The following is a 15,200-nucleotide window of genomic DNA, read 5'->3' as shown; positions in this document are numbered from 1 at the left end:
CCAAATACGCTTAAAAACTGTTTTAGTAACTTAACAACTGCAGTGATTCACTTTACAAGTCTGGCCTGAAAGGTGTGATGATTCGGGGCAAGGCACAAAGGCAACCCAGCCAGAGAATAACTATAACTAGCTCCAACTTTGTCCCCAACATCCCAGTTACTTTCCAGTCTGGAGAAAAACTCACCCACGAACCTGTAACAGCCTTTGGCTGCAGATACTTCAGTTCAAACATTGTAAACAGAAAACTTCAAATTATAAACCCAACAAGGCAAGATAAGGTAATAAATCCGGCAGAACAAGATAAGGAGTTCCAGAGGTGAAGTAACACGGCAATAAATCAGTTGGGAGGATACCAGGAAATCAGATGACAGCAGCCAACACTAGGTGAACTCAGTGTTTGTTCCCGACGAACACCCCTCCCATCTGCCTCTCCTTTAAACTCCCTTCCCAGGTGTGTCTTCTGAAGGGAATCAGGGCCCTTTCCTCCCCCGTAAGCCATGCAACCCACGTTGCTCTCTTCTCCGTTCCTCCCTGCTTGCCCTAGGATGAAGAGGGGGGTGGGCCTTGGTCTTCCTCTGACCTCCCTCTCCCTTGTTCTACCTCTCCCCTGCTCTGCCCAGCTTGACTTTGCCCTTCCCCAGTTTCCTCCACAGCCAACGGGGCCACTCTCCCATTGGGACAAAACTCACTTAACCACTGTCTTGCTTAGCAACAGAAATGTTGAGCTCGATTGTGGACATAAGTCAAAGACCGCCTGTACTATACTATTTTTTTCCCTGCACCAAAAATCCTGTCCATCAAAAAGTCATTTTCATTTTTGCCCTTGTTTCTCTATCTTCCGTCCATGAAATGCGTAATAGAATATACTCTGATTTTTTTTTACAAGAGGTTCTTTTTATTTTCTTTACCGGGACAACCATTATTATAATTTGAAAATGCTATCATTTTGGAAGGTTAACGTTTATTCATTCACCAACGAAAGGGGATGTCACCCAATGTCTGAATCATATTTTTTTTTCCCGAAACTGTATGAGATTCCTTATTTGGGTGTTTTCTTTTGAAGCTAGAAATCTATCTCCATTTGGTTTCTTTAGATGTTTATATTCTTTTTTCAGTCATCCAGTTTCTCATTAAGGGGACATAAATGTGTTTGCTGTGACCCCTTTCTTTCATTAAAGCCACTTAGTGTCTACATGTTCGTACCCACCAGGGAGCAATTGCTCGACTGTTTGGTCCCAGAAGGAAAGAACCATTTGTAACTGGAAATAGCTCAAAAGTTTCAGCAATCCATCAATCAGCCCAAATGGGCCTATCAACATATACAGTTAATCTTGCCTGACCTGTTATGTCTACATTTCTACAGCTGGGGAACAAAGAAAAATGCCAGATGAGAAGCCATGGATGGAAATTAATTAAGGAGAGAAGCAACCTAGGACTAAGGAGGAATTTCCTAACTGACAGAACAATTAATCAGTGGAAGGACTTGCCTTCAGACGTTGTGCCTGCTTCATCCCTGGAGGCTTTTATGAAGCGACTAGCTCTATACCCGTGCTTTGCTACAAAACTATGTGGTCGGGCTTAGTTTTTGGGGAAGAAAATAAGGGGGGCGGAATCTGCCTCTGCCTACTAGCATCCATCGGTATTAAACTGGCACTGTGTGAGAGAATTGAGGGCTGTTTGGAAACTGAAACAGTATTGGCTGTGTGAGCAAGAAGGAGACAGCAACTCCTCTCCTCTGCTTGTGTTTTGCATTTGGAAGAGATTTCTTTCCAGGTGGGGAAGGGGAGTATAACTCCTTAGCATCAGAGAATAATAATAATAATAATAATAATAATAATAATAATAATAATAATAATAATAATAATAATAATAATAATAATAATAATAATAATATAGGAAATACTCTAAATGCTCTGATAGTCATTTCAGAAAAATCATTTCTTAGCAAGCACCTAGAAGCCAAGAGGAACATACGAGCCAAATTTCAAGTTTGTAGGCTTTATGGTTCTGGAGATTTTGTGATGATGCATGAGTGCTTTTTCGCTTTTTTATATATATAGATTGGACAACCATTTTGTCTGAAATGGTGTGCAGTCTCCTGCTTGAACAGTTGAGGGAACTAGGTATGTCTAGTCAAATGAAAACAAGGACTAGCAGTGATATGATAACCGTCTTCTGGTCCTTGAGGAGGGCTGTCTCAGAGAAGAAGGGTTGATCTATTCTCCAAAGCACCTGAGGGCGAGGCAAGAAGTAAGAGGTGGAAGGTTATTAAAGAGAGAAAGCAACTAGAACCAAGGAGACATTTCCTGACAATGAGAGCTATCCGTCAGTGGAACGACTTGCCACCGGAATTTGTGGGTGCTCCATCCCTGGAAGTTTTAAGAAGAGATTGGACAACCGTTTGTCTGAAATGGTATAGGGCAGGGATATATTTATTTATTTTATTTTATTTATTTTATTTATTTGATTTGCCAATTGTTTACAAGATAATAAGTATAAGTGTATACATAGTTGTGAATACATGAAATGGGTACATATAAGAAAAATAAAAGAATAAGAGAAACAATAGGACAGGGACGGTAGGCACGTTGGTGCGCTTATGCACGCCCCCTCAGACCTCTTAGGAAAGGGTGGGATATATGGCAACTCGATTTCATTGAAGGCCACATCAGGGTTGTGTTTGACCTCAGGGGGCTGGGGTGGGTGTGGCTCAACATCACTCTTGTCAGGGGCGCCTATGGCGGCCCAAACGCTCTCGAGCTCCGTTTTTGGCTGCCACGTCCTCCTTCAACCCTCTGCCAGCAGAAAAGGAACTTGGGCGGACCTCATGAGCTCCATTTTCACTGGCAGAGGATTGCAAGCCAGTCCTTCACTGTTTCCAGAGCAACCCCATGGGTCAGATCTAAGTACCCCATGGCAGAGGTGGTATTCAGCCAGTTCTGACAGGTTTTGGAGAACCGGTAGCGGAATTTATTTATTTTTTTTATTAAAATGTTATTTCAGTTTTCCACATTTTAAAAACATCTTTTTTTTTTAGTGAACAGCATGATTCCAGGTTTTTACATTTCCATGCAAAAGTGACTTTGATTCCATTCTCATCTTTCACATTTAATTTCATATCCTACCATTCCTTTACATATTTTCTATTATTTTTCTCAAATATTTTCCTCCAGCCTATTTTATAAATTTTTCAATTCATTTCTTATTTCCTTTAACTTTAAATAACTCTTATATCTTCATATTTGTTCTACTTTATATTTTTATCGGCCAGGTTTGCCAATTTCATTGCATCTTCTTAGTTCATGATTTCAAAAAATTCCATCTCAATTCAAACATTTCAAAAAAAAATTCCCCCACAATTACCAATTAGAGTGTGACACCCCTGTAGCTTATTTATCATTTAACTAATTCCCCTTAAAGTCCCAATAATCATTTAACTTTTAATTATCGCCTTAAAAAATTAATAATAACAATAGTCTCCTAACAACTTCATAGCATATATACCTTTTAAGTCAGACTCTGCATGGTAGCGGTAGCGGAAATTTTGAGTAGTTTGGAGAACCAGCAAATGCCGCCTCTGACTGGGCCCGCCCCCATCTATTCTCCGCCTCCCAAGTCCCAGCTGATTGGCTGGGTCTTCCTTTCTTGTCCTGCACTGGAGAACGGAGCAGGAAAGCAGGTTAGTGGGGTGGGGAGAGAATGGGGATTTTGCAGTATCCTTCCCCTACCATGCCCACCAAGCAACGCCCACCAAGCAATGCCACACCCATCAAGCCACACCCACAGAACCAGTAGTAATTTTTTTTGAATCCCACCACTGCCCCATGGGCTAGATCCAGCCTATGGGCCTTGAGTTTGACACCCTTAGTATAGGGTCTCCTGCCTGAACAGTGGAGGGAACTAGATATGTCTAATTCATTTGTTTCTATTTTTAAGTAAAAGATTGAAATTAAATTAAATAGGGCACAGAATCTGGTAAGGATCATCAAGGGGGTTGGTCACAGTCCAATTAAAGCTGAAAAGAGATCAAATTTCTTTACAAGCATTTCATTACCCAGCTCGTTAAAGCTACTGACTATAGTTTGTTCCCTCTTTATATACAGTTACTTAGTTTTCTCGTTGCTAGTTCCTTGATTGGGATATTGTTTTCTGCTTGCTTGCTTGTTTGTCTGGTGTTAATCCCTGTTTATCTGGGTGTAAAGTGCTGGAAAGGATGTATTCTGGTCTTTTTGTTTTCTTCTTTTCTTTTCTTAGAGTCTCTTTTGAATGGGGTGTGAACATTGTTTATTTCTATGTGTCTGTCGATGGCTGATTTGTCTGAATGCCAAACTTCCAGAATCTCCTAGCATTGTTGGATTTAGCTTGTTCTGGAATGTTCACAGTTTCCCAGTCGAAACTATGGTTGAGTCCTTTATGATTCGTAATCTGTTTGTATAAGCAACCTGAAATTAAAATCGTGTGCTGAATGATTGTTACAGTCTTCCTGATTGAAACGTGACACTAGTCCAGCTGCTGATCACATCAATTTTCTTTAAAGGGTTTTTAACTGATTAACCATTACAAATTGATTAACCTTTGTTCCCGAAGAAAATGAAAATCAGGTTTTGGATACTTGACACAAGGCAGATTGTAATTATAGCTCCTACAGTAATGTCTTGTTAGCACTTCAATGCTGGCATGCTCATAAGTCATTAGATCTTCCATCAAAAGCTCTTCTGCAATTTCTAACTGTTGCAGTTACTAGGATGATCTTACAATGCTTTAGGAATGACAACTGGGATTAACAGCAGCCTTTTCATAGCTTCTGATTTTCCTACTGTAGTAGAGTTTCGACAAGTATTGCGGATTAAAAAGTCTCACTCTAAGACAGGCATATGCAACCAGTCGTTTAATGATAGTTACCCTGTAAAGAGTAACACTTCATAGAATAACAGGGTTGGAAGGGACCTTGGAGGTCTTCTAGTCCAACCCCCTGCTCAAGCAGGAGACCTTATATCAAGGGTCTTCAAACTTGGCAAGTTTAAGACTTGTGGACTTCAACTCCCAGAATTCCTGAGCTAACATGGCTGGAGGAGGAATTCTGGGAGTTGAAGTCCACAAGTCTTAAAGCTGTCAAGTTTGAAGACCCCTGCATATTATTGCAGACAAATTGTTGTCCAGTCTCTTCTTAAAAACCTCCACCACAAATTCTGGAGGCAAGTCATTCCAATGATTAATTGTTCTCATTGTCAGGAAGTTTCTCCTTGGTTCTAGGTTGGATCTCTCTTCAATGACCTTGTCTTGCCCTCAGGTGCTTTGGAGAATAATCTATACCCTTTTCTTTGAGACAGTCCGTCAAGCACCAGAAGATTACTATCATATCGCCCCTAGTCCTTCTATTTGTTAGACTAGACATACCCAGTTCCCTCAAATTGTTCATCAGTGTTGTGGTTAGCCGGCAGCAGGTGCGGACAGCTGAGGAGAGCAAGGACTCAGATGAGGGGCCAGGACCATTAGGGAGTGGACTGCTGCCTTCAGAGATTGTGGGGGCTGGCAGCAGCGATGAGGAGGTTCCTGAGGAGCCTGTGCTAAATGCATGTGCATGGAGGATTGCTTGGAGGAAAGAGCAGATACAACAGCACGGGCGACTCAGAAATAAGGCTGCAAGGTAATGGTCCCTCCTTCAAGAAGATAAAAGCCAGCTGTGAAATGAACATACTTTGCAGAAGGCAAAGACGTTTTGAAACTCCAGCCTTGTGGACATTCCAGTATCCTGAGTTTGTATTTGAAGATTCTTCTACTGCAAATTATTTCTTGTCTGTTATCTTTTGGCAAGTCTTGCACAGTTTGGCAAGGCTTGTGCTTATCACAGCTAATTATTTTGTAAAATCATTACAAGGTTTCTGTTCCTTTTGAATTGTGTTTGATTTGTTGGAAAAGGGCGCGGGTCAGAACAATCAAACAGTTTAGTCTCCAGACCTTAGGCATGAAAACCTGCTGGGTGACTTTCAGCCAATCAGCAGGAGACTATGAGTTCTAGTCCCACCTTAGCCATGAAATCCAGCTGGGTGACTTTGGGCCAATCACAAGGAGACTGTGAGTTCTAGTCCCACCTTAGCCATGAAAGCCACCTGGGTGACTTTTGGCCAATCACCAGGAGACAGTGAGTTCTAGTCCCTCCTTAGGCATGAATGGCAACTGGGCGACTCAGCCAATCACCTCACAGTGTTGTAGCTGTGGAGAAAAATAAGAGGAGGAAGGAGTATTATGTATGTTCGCCATCTTGAGTTACTTATCAATTAACAAAGGCATGATCAAACTTAATAAATAAAAATAAACATTTACTGGAGTAGAAATCTGTCCCCAAAACAGAAATATGTCTTGGAAATAATTCAAAATGGCATGTTCCTCCACAAATCAACACCATTAGCCAGAGAAAGAGACAGAAAACCAGTTTCTGAAACCCTAGTTTGTTTTTTACAAGTTTATTTTTTTTCAACCCCTAGCAAATATTTCCATTTAAATGAGAAAGCTGTATAATTGCAAGAGCTCTAATTACACTAATCAGACAACATTCATGCTTTGCCTGTGCTATATCCATGCCGTTTTACCTGCAGCAACCCTACATTTCTTGATAACTGTCAGATCTTAAACACCAGAGCCTAGGTGGGGCTGTGGGAAAGTCAAGTGGACAGTGGGTGGCGGTGAAGCTAATTGAGATTTATAGCTAAGTATTTTACAAAAGTCTGAAGCTTTCTGATTAAAATATGCCTGCCTGGCTTGTCTTTGGGGAAGGATGATAGCTGAACAATTAATCAGCGGAACAACTTGCCTCCAGAAGTTGTGGATGCTCCAACACTGGAGGTTTGCAAGTGATTGGATGACCATTTTGTCTGAAAAGGTATAGGGTTTCTGCTTGAGCGTAGGGGGTTGGACTAGAAGACCTCCAAAGTCCTTTCCAACTCTGTTATTCTATTCTGTTCTGTTCTTATTCATGTTCTCCTTTTCTATTCTATTCTATTGTATTCCTTTCTCATTCTATTCTTATTCTATTCTATTGTATTCCTTTCTTATTCTTTTCTTTTCTTATTCTATTCTATTCTATTCTATTCTATTCTATTCCTTTCTTATCCTATCCTATCCTATCCTATCCTATCCTATCCTATCCTATTCCTTTCTTATTCTATTCTATTCTATTCTATTCTATTCTATTCTATTCTATTCTATTCTATTCTATTCTATTCTATTCTATTCTATTCTATTCTATTCTATTCTATTCTATTCCTTTCTATTCTATTTCTTTCTTATTCTATTCTTTTCTCTTCTATCCTATTCTATTCCTTTCTTATTCTATTCTATTCTATTCTATTCTATTCTATTCTATTCTATTCTATTCTATTCTATTCTATTCCTTTCTTATTCTATTCTATCCTATCCTATCCTATTCTATCCTATCCTATCCTATCCTATTCCTTTCTTATTCTATTCTATTCCTTTCTATTCTATTTCTTTCTTATTCTATTCTCTTCTATTCTATCCTATCCTATCCTATCCTATTCTATCCTATTCTATACCTTTCTTATCCTATCCTATTCTATTCTATTCTATTCCTTTCTTATTCTATCCTATCCTATCCTATCCTATCCTATCCTATCCTATCCTATCCTATCCTATCCTATCCTATCCTATCCTATTCCTTTCTTATTCTATTCTATTCTATTCTATTCTATTCTATTCTATTCTATTCTATTCTATTCTATTCTATTCTATTTTAGAACAGGCAGAAATGAACTTAAAGACCTGAACATTATTGCTCTGGTGGCGCAGTGGTTAGAGTGCACTGCCAGCTGCCTGTAATATGGCAGTTCAGATCTCACCAGGCTCAAGGTTGACTCAGCCTTCTGAGATGAGTAAAATGAGGACCCAGATTGTTGAGGGTGAGGGAAGCCCCCCCCCCTCTATTAGAAGCATGAAATATTTTGAGGAATATTTTTTTTAAAAAGGCAGAATATTATATTTCCCTAAATGAGAAATGGATAAACGTGGTTTTTTTTTAGAGGCAGGAAGCAGCCCCAGTCTCCCTGACCCCAAGCAGAAACTGAGAAGGCCAGCTTTTAGAAATGCAGATTTGGTAAACCATTCAAGACAGGATATTTTGAAACAAAGGCAGAATGGTAGGATTAGAAGTAGCCCAGAGCAGTCCAACACCCCTTCATTGCACCATCCAAGAGCAGTTCAAACTTCACCTGGGACATCCGATAAATAATAAGCCAGAGGTTGACCAAATTAGCTCAACCAAGCCACCTAGGATTTGCATTTCCTCCTTTGTCTATAGAGCCAGCTGTGACCCTTACATAACCCCTACATGATCCCATAGGAATCTGACAACAGCCAGTAAAATATTAAAGGCCATGTTCTTGCACAAGAACAGGAAGCTCAAGTGCAAAGTCCAAAGAAGGTATAAAAACCCTCCACTCTCAGCTCCGTTTTGTCAGCTGCCCTGAACCACAAATCCATGTGGATCTGCTTCATCAATAAGCCATCTTTCCAATCAGCCTCCATGTTTCCAGTGTCTTTCTCCCAGCTTGGAACTGAACCAGATAGACAGACAGACACAGAGACAGAGAGGGAAAGAGGGAGACAGAGAGACAGAGAGAGAGACAGAGAGAGAAAGGGGGAAAGAGGAAGAGAGGGAAAGAGGGAGAGAGAGAGACACAGAGAGAGAGAGAGAGAGAGAGACAGAGACAGAGGAAGAGAGGGAAGAGGGAAACTGTTCTGTATTTGCATTCTTGAAACCCCGCGTTCCGATTGGCCAGGACGCACAACACTCGGATTGGTTGAATGTACTGCACTGATTGACTGCTACGAATCTACCGCGATTGGCCTAGCCGATCGCGGGAGATTCAAACGGCTGTCATTGGCCGCGGCGCCGGCTGCAAGTTCTATATAAGCCGCCGCCGATCTAAAACGAGCCGAGCCGAGCCGATCTGCCTTACAATAAAAAGAGCTTTAAAAGTCACTTGTCTCGCGTCTCCTTCTTGGGACTGATCACCCGACAGAACAGAGACAGAGACAGAAAGAGAGAGAGAGAGACAGAGAGAGACAGAGAGAGAGAGAAAGAGAGAGGGAGGGAGGGAGGGAGGTAGAGAGAGAGAGAAAGAGAAGTAGTTGTTTTCCTTCCTCCTCGCTTCTTGGAAGGACTATCTGGGGGCCCAACCACATCAATAGGTGAGGTGACAGGTGCCATTAGAGATCAGGCAATTCCCTGAAAAAGCTACCACCATGATTAATGTAACCTGCCCAGAGGACCTTTACTCCAAATAAAAGATTTTTTTTTCCCCTGCTAATTGTCTTCTATTACCTTTCTGGTAGAAAAGTAAGGGAAGACAGGGTGTGTGAAGTGGGCGAGGGCAGAAATATTTGTAATAACATACGTTGCTTCCATGTATAAATAAAGACAAAATGTCCAATTTGGCTTGAAAATGTAACTCTTGCCTTGACCCCATAATTTTGCTTTTATCTCTGAATTAGGGAAGAAAGAAAAAGAAAGAAGGAAAAAAAGGAAAAAAGGAAAGGAAAAAGAGAAAGAAAAGGGAAGAGAGAGAAAAAGAGAAAGGTAGAAACAAAGAGAAACAAGAAAGAGAAAGAAAGAAAAAGAAAGAGAGAGAGAGAGAGAGAATAGGGAGGGGGAGGGAGGAAGAAGGAAAAAGGGAGGGAGGGAAGGAAGAAACAAAAGAAGGAAAGAAGGAAGGAAGAAGAAAGAAGAAGAGAAGGAAAGAAGGAAAGAAAAAAGGGAGGGAAGGAGCAAAGGAAGGAAAGAAGGAAGAAGAAAGTGTGTGTGTGTGTGAGAGAGAGAGAGAGAAAGAAAGAAAAAGAAAGAAAGAAGAAAGTCCAACTTTTGTGTCAAATGCAAAGCCTTCCAAATAGTTCTGGACCTTTTCTATATTTTTGGGATAATTGTTTGGGTGAGCTAGTGCTCTTTTCTTCTTGCCAAATGTCCCATTTTATACTGTACTGAGTATTATTTCTATATATATTTTTTGCACTCCATTCATTGAGTCGCTTTCCTGCTGATTCCTTTCCTTATTAACAGGTAAAACTGGACCTTAGTAAGTGACAGAAAGACGGATGACCTAGATGTTAAAAGAAAGGAGGAAAATTGCAGATGAAAGGACACAGGTAGGAGTTAAAGCGAGGAATTAATGGGAGGGAAGGATGAATCAAAAGCTGCCATCACCATGGGAATGCCATAGCAAACAGCTAGTTTAGACCTGGAGTCCTAGCCAAGCTTTCAGATAAAAGGTTCCTGGTTAATTGAGGGATTTCACCTCACTTCCATCAATAACATCTCAAGAAACAAGGTGGTACAACAGGGCCACCATTCAGCTTCTGGTAGAGAGAATGTGTGAGTCTAACTCACAGGATGATGCATTGCCCAGGTGATTAAATCTTACTAAGTTGGTTTTCAGTTTAAGGCAGTTTCCCAGTGTCAACAATTTAAATATGGGGTGGATCATGGCTTAGTGATGGAACAGAGGTTGGTACACACACGCACACACAATCTGGTTCCTATTGGGTTGGCCCTGGCCTTGTTACAAGTTCTGGAGAGCCATTGGGCCACACGAAGGAGGAGGAGCAAGTCATAAAGGGTTTAGATGAGGGAATAGAAGGAGAACTCATCAAATTTGCAGATGACACTAAACTGGCAGGAATAGCCAACACCCCAGAAGACAAGCTCAAGAGCCAAAAACAGTTGGAAGGGACCTTGTAGGTCATCTAGTTCAAACCCCTGCCCAAGCAGGAGACTCTACACCATTTCTGACAGATGGGAGTCCAATCTCTTCTTGAGGGTCTCAAGTGATGGTGCTCCCACAACTTCTGAGGGCAACTTCTGTTCCATTGGTTGATTGTTCTCCCTGTCAGAAAGTTTCTCTTTATTTCCAGGTTAAATCTCTCCTTGTTCAGTTTCCACTCATTATTCCTTGTCTGGACTTTGGGTGCTTTAGAAAATAGCTTGACCCCTTCCTCCTCTCTGTGGCAGCCCCTCAAATATTGGAAGATTGCTACCCATGTCTCCCCTGGTCCTTCTCTTCACTAGACTAGCCAGGCCCAGTTCCTGCAACCGTTCTTCATAGGTTTTAGTCTCCAGTCCCCTAATCCTCCTAGTTGCTCTTCTCTGTACTTTTGCTAGAGTCTCAACATCTTTTTTATAGTGTGGTGAACAAAACTGGATGCAGTACTCTAGGTGTGGTCTTACTAAGGCTTTATAGAATGGTATTAGTACTTCCCTTGATCTCGATTGTATCCCTCTGTTAATGCAATTTAGGATTGCGTTAGTTTTTTTGGCGTCTGCTGCACATGGCTGGCTCCTATTTAGCTGGTTGTCCACTAAAATTCCAAGATCCCTCTCACAGTTCCTGCTATTGAGCCTGGTTTCACTTTTCTTTACACTGAATTTCATTTTGTTAAATATGGCCCAGTGTTCTAGTCTGACAAAAAAAATCTTGACAAATTTAAATAATGGACCCTATCCAACAAAACGAATTTCAATGTGGTGAAAAGCAGAGTTTTACATTTAGGCAGGAAAAAACAACAACAAAGGTATAAGTACAGATTAGGCAAGACCTGGTTCAAAAACAGTAACTGTGAAAGGGACCTTGGAATCCTAATGGACGATCACTTGAATATGAGCCAACAGCAGCAGCCAAAACAGCTAATACAATCCTGGGTTGTATAAACAGAGGCATAGAATCAAGATCATTTGAAGTACTAATACCGCTTTATAAAATACTGCAACCAGTTTTGGTCACCATAACTACAAAAAATGAGCTTGAGACTTTGGAAAAAGTGCAGAGAAGAGCAAATAAGATGATCGAAAGCCTGGAGACTAAAACATATGAAGAAAGGTTGCAGGATTTGGGTTTGGCTAGTTTAGAGAAAAGAAGAATTAGGGGAGACATGATAGTAGTATTCCAGTATTGGAGGGGCTGCCACAAAGAAGAGGGGGTCAAATGGTTCTCCAAAGCACCAGGGGGCAGGACAAGAAACAATGGTTGGAAACTAAAGAAAGAAGCAATCTGGAATTAAGAAGAAACTTTCTAACAATGAGGACAATTAACCAGTGGAACAGAAGTTGCCTCCAGAAGTTGTGAGTGCTTCATCACAGGAGGTTTTTTAAGAAGAGTCTAGACAGTCACTTATCTGAAATAGTATAGGTTCTCCTGCTTGAGCAGGGGGCTGGACTAGAAGACCTCCAAGGTCCCTCCCAGCTCATGAAGGAAGGAAGGAAGGAAGGAAGGAAGGAAGGAAGGAAGGAAGGAATTCATGCCTTAGTAAGTGCTTCACTATGTTAATATAAACTATTGCAGCTACTGTAGATTATATGCTACACACACTTCGATCCGTTCACTCTTTTTAACAGTCCAATTCCCTCACGCCAACCAGGAGGTCTGCTTCATCTAGTGGCTAGTGAGGAATGAATATTAACCCTTCTATCAAATTGACCAAAAACTTTCCTTTTTAAAATATTTATTTATTCATTGATTCGTTCGTTCATTAAAGGAAAGGAAGAGGTTTTTACAGCAGTGGTCTTCAGAGATGGAAAAACTAGGCGTGATGATTTACAAGAAGAATCTTTAAAGTGCAATCAGCCCCAATTTTGATCTGATCTGGATGGACATAAAGGCTTATTATCATCAAGGAAGAGCAATTAAATTGAGGCTTTTGGGCAGTGGGGACTGAGCTGACAAAATAGCATTTATTTAAAGTCACATTCCTACCAAAACTTCCTTCAACAAATTTCTGGAACTCTGTCGTGATTGTTTATTTATTTATTTATTTATTTATTTATTTATTTATTTATTTATTTATTTGCCAATTGTTTACAAGATAATAAGTATAAGTGTATACATAGTTGTGAATACATGAAATGGGTACATATAAGAAAAATAAAAGAAGAATAAGAGAAACAATAGGACAGGGACGGTAGGCACGTTGGTGCGCTTATGCACGCATGGACCACAGTATTAGACCATATCAAGTTCTATGTCCTACACCAGGGATGTCAAACTCAAGGTCCGCGGGCCAGGTGCAGTCTATGGGTTGTTTAGATCTGGCCTGTGGGGCCATCCTGGAAACAACAAAGGACCGGCCCACAGTGCCTCTGCCAGCAAAAATGGAGCTCAGGAGGGCTGCTGTCATGCCCCTGTCGGAGTCTGAATCCGAGGAGGAAGCTGGACAGCTGACAGGGAATGGGAGTGTGGCTCCGTTGGCTGTGGAGGAAACTGGGGAAGGGCAAAGTCCAGCTGGGCAGAGCAGGGGAGAGATAAAACAAGGGAAAAGGAATTCAGAGGAAGACCCAGGCCCACGCACGGAGGAACAGAGAAGAGAGCAACATGGATTGCGTTGCTTATGGGGGAGGAAAGGGCCCTGATTCCCTTCATTAGCCACAGCTGGGAAGATAGTTGATATGAAATGAATGCTGAGTGCGGCAGCTGCTGGGAGCAAACGTGACTTTATCTGGTATCGTCATGGCTTATCTGTGTTCCTGGCATATTCCCAACCATGTGAGTTTTGCTGTGCCTTCAAGCCTAAAATTCTTGCTCCTGCCCTGCCAAACTAATTACTTCAGTTTGGCTTGTTTGGACTTTAAGTGACGGTTTGTGTTGTTCATGTTTTGGACTTAATTTTCTGCAGTCAAAGGCTGTTCCTGGGAGAGTTTTTCTCCAGCTAGAAGGTAACCTGGACATTGGGGGCAAAGTTGGTGATAATGAAGGGACTCTTATGGCTTATCTAATTGTGTTGCCTTGTGCCACACCTCGGGTCATCACAGCTGCATGTGGGCAGAGGGTTAGCAAAACAAACTAAAAGGAAAATGAAACAAAAGGAGAAATGTTTCCCCTTTTGCATTTGAGTATCCAAAGAGGGATGGGAAGAGAAAGGAAAAGGGGAAAGAAAAAGAAAAAGAAGGGAAGATGGCAGTGGTGGGATTCAATTTTTTTTACTACCGGTTCTGTGGGCATGGCTTATTGGTGGGTGTGGCTTGGTGGTCATGTGACTGTGGGCATGGCTTGGTGGTCATGTGATTGGGTGGGTGTAGCTTTGTGGCCATGTGACTGGATAGACATGGCTTGGTGGTCATGTGACTGGGTGGGCATGGCTTGGTGGTCATGTGACTGAGTGGGTGTGGCCAACTTAATGTCACTCACGTCAAGGGCTGCCTCGCCTGGCCCCTCCCTTCCCAGCCATTCCTTGTCACACCCAGCCTCAACTTATCTATAGTTCTGTAAAAATGTTGTTCGCCTTTTTTGACTTTATTATCTACATACTATAGATGTACTTTCATGGACCACTGAAAGGAAGAAATGGCTCACATGCTTTACTCAAGAGTAAATATAGGCAACAGGCTTTAAAGGGGCTACCACAAAGAAAGGGAGGAATGTATTTTCCAAAGCACCAGGAGGCAAACAAGAAGCAATGGATGGAAACTGAACAAAGAGAGAAGCAACCTAAAACTAAGGAGAAACTTTCTGACAGTGAGAACAATTAACCAGTGGACCTGCTTGTCTCCAGAAGTTCTGGGTGCTCAATCACTGGAAATTTTTAAAAGACTGGACAGCCATTTCTCTGAAATGGTACAGGGTTCTCCCTAAAGTCCCTTCTAAGTGTTATTCTGTTATTCTGACACCTTTCCCAGGACTTCTACTCAGAGTTTGGCATCCTCAGTTTTCCTGCCTTAACAGGGGCTTGGAATAGAAGACCTCCAAAGTCCCTTTAAACACACATGTATTTAGGCTCTGGACTATAGACATTGAATGCATGTAAACCCTGAAAAATATGTGGTAGCCCCGGGCAAAAGAAAGGCAGTAGAATCACTCTAGGTGTAGGGACAGTGTAAAATATTAACACATGATAAATAATGGAACAATTAAAAATAATAGCACAGAGTTTTCTCTGTCTCTGTCTCTTTCCCTTCCTTCCTATTTCTTTTTCTTTCTTTCTCTTTCTTTGTCTCTTTCTGTCTTTTTCTCCCTTCCTTCCTTTCTCTCTCTCTCTCTCTCTCTCTCTCACACACACACACTCTCTCCCTATTTCTTTTTCTTTCTTTCTTTCTTTCTCTCCCTTCCTCTTTCTTTCTTGTTCTTTCTTTCTTTTCTTTCTTTTCTTTTATTTATTTGATTTGTCAATTGCTTACAAGATAATAGGTACAGACACTCCTGTCA

This window comes from Notechis scutatus, chromosome 5 (assembly GCF_049901735.1).
Source record: "Notechis scutatus isolate UNSWTSFEM ecotype Mainland chromosome 5, rNotScu1.2, whole genome shotgun sequence".
Lineage (NCBI taxonomy): Eukaryota > Metazoa > Chordata > Lepidosauria > Squamata > Elapidae > Notechis > Notechis scutatus.
The sequence above is the reverse complement of the archived record's forward strand: the minus strand, read 5'-3'. Positions refer to the sequence as shown.